Consider the following 6,000-nt stretch of genomic DNA (forward strand, 5'->3'; position numbering starts at 1 on the left):
AACTCCTTATTAAATTATTGTGTTCTTATATTGCTAACTGTATTTCTCTGTTGTTTTCCATTTCAAGTGTCTGTGTATTTGCAATATGATCGATCCGTTGCCTAAATAACATAGACACACACACCAGCACATGAGTCTGTAATACCTTCATGTAATAAATCTTTAACTGAAGTCACTCATAGGGGGATTATCAGATCACTATTGCTTTATCAACTGTTGAAGTGGAATATGTTGTTGATGCTGCTTATTGCACTCAACTTTTATGGATGATCCAAAAATTACAAGACATTCAAGTCACTTGTCCTCAGCTTTCACCTATTCTTTGTGACAACGCTAGTGCCATAAGTGTCTCTAAAAAACCTATCATGCACTCAAAAAATAAGCACATCCCAATCAAATACCATTTGCCTAGAGATCAAGTTATTGAACAAAAAGTCAAGTTGGGATATATTCCATCAATGGAACAAGTTTAAAATTTATTCACCAAACCTCTTCCACGTGATTCCTTTGAATATCTTAGACATAAATTAAGAATGATTCCTACCTCTTCACTCTGCTAATTTTTCTATCATAACAAGAACAAACATGTCATGTTCAGGGGAAGATGTGAATATAAAAAATTAGTATTTTACAATATGTAAACGGTTCTTATGAATAACAATAGCATATACATGCAGTTTTTGACTTAGATAGTCACATATGGTAATAAATGAATGGCACAAATTCAAGGGGAGCTTCTCATATATTGCATCAGTTCATCCTTGTCTTTTTGGTTCTCACAATGGTTTGTTGCAGTCTATTGGTGATGTTGTTATGCTTCTTAGGGTATTGGCTCATGATGACGATTGATATGTTACAAGGTCTTTGATATGTTTCTTTGATTGATGATAAATATATGATGTGATCAGATGATGAAGAGTTGGCACAGGTTTAGGGGAGCATCTTCCATGCTTCTAATGGTTCATTGTTGGCATTATAGTTTCTTGAACTTTCCTTGTTGCATTATGATGACTATGATTGCTGGTGATATTGCTATATGGTTATTGTTTTTTTCATTACTGAACATATATGTGTTGTTGTCACTATATTAGTGATGCTTGGGTTGCTCATGATGAAGTTATGAATGGTTCCTTATTATTGATTGATGCTACATATTTATGCACTTGATAAGAAGGATATCTATATCTATATCTATATATATATATATATATATATATATATATATATATATATATATATATATATATATGCTATTGATGCTACACTGTCTTATCTTCCCATTGCTTCTTGATGATGAGGATATTCATGATGCTACCATTATCTCAATTATGTTGTTGTTGTCAGATGATTGTGTTGCAAATTCTTATATGGTGCATGGTGGTTGTTGATGACTATCATGGTCTTGCTACAAAGGATCTTTCATTATTGAGATGATTATTTATGGTTATCAATGTCATGTATGTCTCGTGATGTAAAGGTCATGAAAAGACCTATGTTGTAATCGTTGTAAAATTCAGTCATGTATAGGGTATTGGGATAAAGTCATGTCATTTCAACCCGTTATGTTAGGTGATTGATGTAATCATGGGATCATTGAGTCATTAATGATAGGAAAGGTCATACTTGTTTAAGTCATAAAGCCTTTTACTTTTATTGTATATCTTTAGAAGGTATAGCATATGCTCATGGGGAGCATGGTTAGTATGCAGATTTCATAGTTCATATTAGCAAATCTGACTTACAACAATAAACACTGCAAGGCAAGTAATTTATTCAGACCTTTCCCCTTGATGCCAAAGGGGGATAGAAGACTTGGTGTTCGCAGGTGGTTTCCAAACACCAAAGTGGTTGTCATCAAGTCCAAAGGGGGATATTGTTGGCGTTATGGCTAATGTGTTCTCCTTGATGGAAACTTGTTTGAAAAATATGTCCTTGACGTCAACTTGGGCCTAATATGGTGGTTATGGAACTAATGCGAATATCAAGAATATTGGTATAGATACTATAGAGGATATGGAAGAGAATTGGAAACCTAATCACAGGATGCATGAAAAATGTGAAGTTTGAGAAGTATATGTGGTCCCTGTGAAGGAGAATCACATACATACTTAGGTCCTATGAACAAAAGTTGTGTACATAATCCAAACCATCAAAAACTAGATACCAGGGGTCATTACCATGGTAATTTACCATATTAATTGTAGTGGCAACGTCTATTTGATCCCATCAACGAATACCATCAACATTACCAAAGGATTTACTTGAGGTATTGGAAAAGGAAAAAACTATATAAGGAGTTGGATATCAAGGAGTTAGGTGTGCAATGTAATGTGTTATTTTATATGTGATCTGATCTGAAACAGATGTGCACCAGGGAGCAAGGAGAAGGCTCATATTTGAGAGATATGAAAGTGCATTGAGTACTAACAGTTATAATTGATTGTTTTGAATATATAATGATGCAAGATCTCTTAGAATGCACTTAAAGTAATATGTGATTTGACAATAAGTGTTGATTGGGTTGATTTAGTTGAGGATTGGAATATTGGTTAGTGATGATGCTCCAAAGTGTTCTATGATTAGTTGCTACTATGACTCAATATGTTAGTAACTCAGTGAGTGATGCAGTGATTCTGTTTCAACATTAAGTGAATTGAGATATGTATATAGGTGTTATACATAATAAGCGCATATAAACTTAGATATACTTCAAAACAATCACATATATATTCTGAAGTTAATATTGATCAGGGTTTGCAGTGATTGCACATTGTTTCTATGATGTTTGTCTGTTATCCAATAGTGTGATTAATCAGTGAATGGTTAAATGGTTGAGGTGTGACAATATTACTAGGTATTGCATTGATTTGATATATTGTATTGGTTGAGATTCAGTTCAGTGATTGGATTGCTTCAGTATTCAATGATTTGATGTTTTAGTGATTTAGTTGCTTTACAATGCTTTAGTGATTCATATTTTGATATCCAGTATTTCAGTTTGGCATATTGGTTTGGGCTTATTGTTGGTGTAGGCCCAGTGTGAAAATTTGATGAAAGGTGGCTTACAAGTTTTGATGTTTGTTCGAGACAGGTGGATCTAGTGTGAAACATTCTGAAACGCAATCCACAAGGCGCTAAGGATTGTAACCTTCAGTGAGGGGGTAGGAGCTCCCTTTTGATAGGAGCCGGTAAACACAATCATGGGGTTGCAGCTCCCTTCCAATAGGTGCTGGAGAATGAGTGGAGGTTGTAATATCCTATAGGTAGGTGTATGTGTGCTGGTAAGAGTATGCACCAGAAGAAGATGTAATGAAGATTTTCTTTATATAATACGAAAGAAGACATAGATGAAGACAATGTTGGTTTTATACCACATTGGGTTTCCACCTAAAATCATGGTGTTCGTATGTGTTGATGTGTTATCTGATCTTTAATATTCATGATTACTGCTTAATAAATGGATAAAGAAATAATGATGCACTTGGTAAATATAAATATCTGATGGAACATATAAAAAATTAGTTATCTGAATATATCTGGTTTGCATTCTGTTAGGGTCCTATAATAATAAGATTCATATTTTTGAATTGGCTATGGTTAGTATTGTAATATTGTACATACTTTGGCTTTCTGCAAAAAATTTTCCATATTAAAAATTTAAAAATGTAAAAAGGGTATGTCCTAAAAGAATAATCAAAGGATAAAAAGAAACAAAAAATATCAAAAAAGTGAAAAATATGAACCCCAAAAAGAAATAACATAGATCATGAAAGTGTGCAAACTCAAATGCCACTACTTTTTACTTTACTATGCAAAATAAGGTTGTGTGCAGCCTATCATAAATGCCACAATCCATGATGGTCAAAAAGCTTAATCTTGACTCATTCATGTTTTAAATTTCATGTTAATAGATCATAGAGAATAAGCATCTGGCCAAATTGTTTAACCTTGGTAGATCAATAGTTAAGTAGAGAATAAAAATGAGCTCATGAGTTTAATCTGAGCCATTGGAAGTTATAAGGTTAGAATTAGATAGTTTGCTTGTCAAAAGAAAAGGAAATGAAGGGTCAGCAAGCTCAAGTGCACCCAATAAAATGAAGAAAAAATGTTTGGATAAATAAAGGGGAGGTAGAAGAAAGGTTGCAAATGCACAAGGTTGTTGAGTTAAAATCACATTTATCATGCTTAATCCTATGTTTCATGTGCAGGAGGATTTATGAGAAAGAAAAGATATTCACAAGCTTCTTTACTAATTTCCCCTCATTTCACTATACCCCACATGCTTATTTTCTAATTTCCCCATTATCCCTTCATCAATTATAAATCCCTTTTTTCACCTCATTTTGACCCTTACCCCTTGGTTTCACACATTTCCCTAGTAATTACCTTTCAAAAATCATCCCCCTATCCAAAACTCCTCTTCCCTAGTTTCAAACCCATTCCCCATTGCAAATATTACCTTCCCCCCTTATTAATTTCCTTATTTCCCTTCAAAACCCACAAAAACCACTCTTTATCTAATTAACCCCCCCATTTCATATTTCCCCGACAAACCTCTTTTAACTCACCAACCCTTGGTGTGGTTAAAAAACCTCGCTACATAACCCACAGTCCTGCTTTATTAACCCGCTACTTATGTTAAAAATCCTGACCTTATTAGTTAATTAATTACATTTCTGTGTAATTAAACCCCGAGCCCCAGAAATCCCTTTCCCAATTCCCTCCGTGCATCTTAACTGCACGATAGCCGTCCGATCTCCTACCCCCAGATCCGAAGGTGTGCATCCATATCGCGCGGGTTCATTATCCAGCCGATAACAACACAAGAGTGCGTGAGATTCATGGTTTTTCTAGGGTGTTGTTCTGCTACGTGGTGGCACTAGCTGAGATTGCGTGCTCGCGAAAAATACTGCTTGCCCTCCAAAAGCGGTGTGATGGCCCAGAAAACCACCTCCCTGCCCATACCAAAAACTGCCCATTGTTCATTTATATTTTCCACAACAAAATGTGATCGTTACCAATTAAAAGGCCGGAAAAGCCCCAATTCACTCTTTTTGCTCATTTTTCACTGCAACTGCAGCTTAGCCATTACGACACCCTGAGACCTTTGCGACCAAATTGACCACTGTCTGTCGTCTGAAGAAGCTTCGGACACCTAATTGAAGCAACTAGTTGATAGTTGAAGCCACTGTACCCTCTGCAATCACCACTGAACTCAGTTTGCAAGCCAGACCATTGATTTCCAGGTATTCTTGGGAAAAACCAGAACGACCCTTCAATTTCAAAACACACAATTTAAATTGAAAGCTTAATTAATTGAATTAATTAAAGAAACTTGGCTAAATTGAAAATAAACATGCTATACACCCCAAACCCTTGTGTAGACTATAATTACCCACCCACTCTACCAGAACATCTGAACCTCACTTCTAAAACCATTACAAGCCAAATTCATATCTCTACACCCAATTATGGCTTCCTAAACCTATTTGGACGTGAGACCTATGCAAACCCCTCACCTGGACATCGACCACCTTGCATTAGCAGACATAAATTTCCAAATAAAAGACACAGCTTCCCCTGCCTACCTTCTAAAGCTCCACTGTTGGAGTAAAGACATATTCTTAAACAAAACATTGACATTCACCTATGGGAGTCTAATTTTCCTAAGTATTTGTTAACAGAAGTACACCCATTCCTAGACATTGTGTTATAGCTCCAAGTCTCACTCTTATGGTTTGTGATGCTGTACTCATGGCCTAGGGCAACCCCTCCTTCCAGACCTGGTCCTAAAATTTTAAAAACAATGTTTTATCCCTTATACGCGACATTGCCCTGAGTTAAATGCGTGTATACGCGGGTCTGTGTATACCCAACCCGCGTATATGTATTAAAACACTTAAAAAAATATAAAACTCCTTATTTTTGGGCAGAGATCGTGGGTTTTACCTGCTGATCACCTGTTAGTGCCGGTGGCCCAACTGTTCCCAACCAACTCCC

Source organism: Pinus tabuliformis, chromosome 5_2 (assembly GCF_031772625.1).
Source record: "Pinus tabuliformis cultivar Carrire ecotype Pingquan chromosome 5_2, CPIR1, whole genome shotgun sequence".
In the NCBI taxonomy this organism is placed as follows: domain Eukaryota; kingdom Viridiplantae; phylum Streptophyta; class Pinopsida; order Pinales; family Pinaceae; genus Pinus; species Pinus tabuliformis.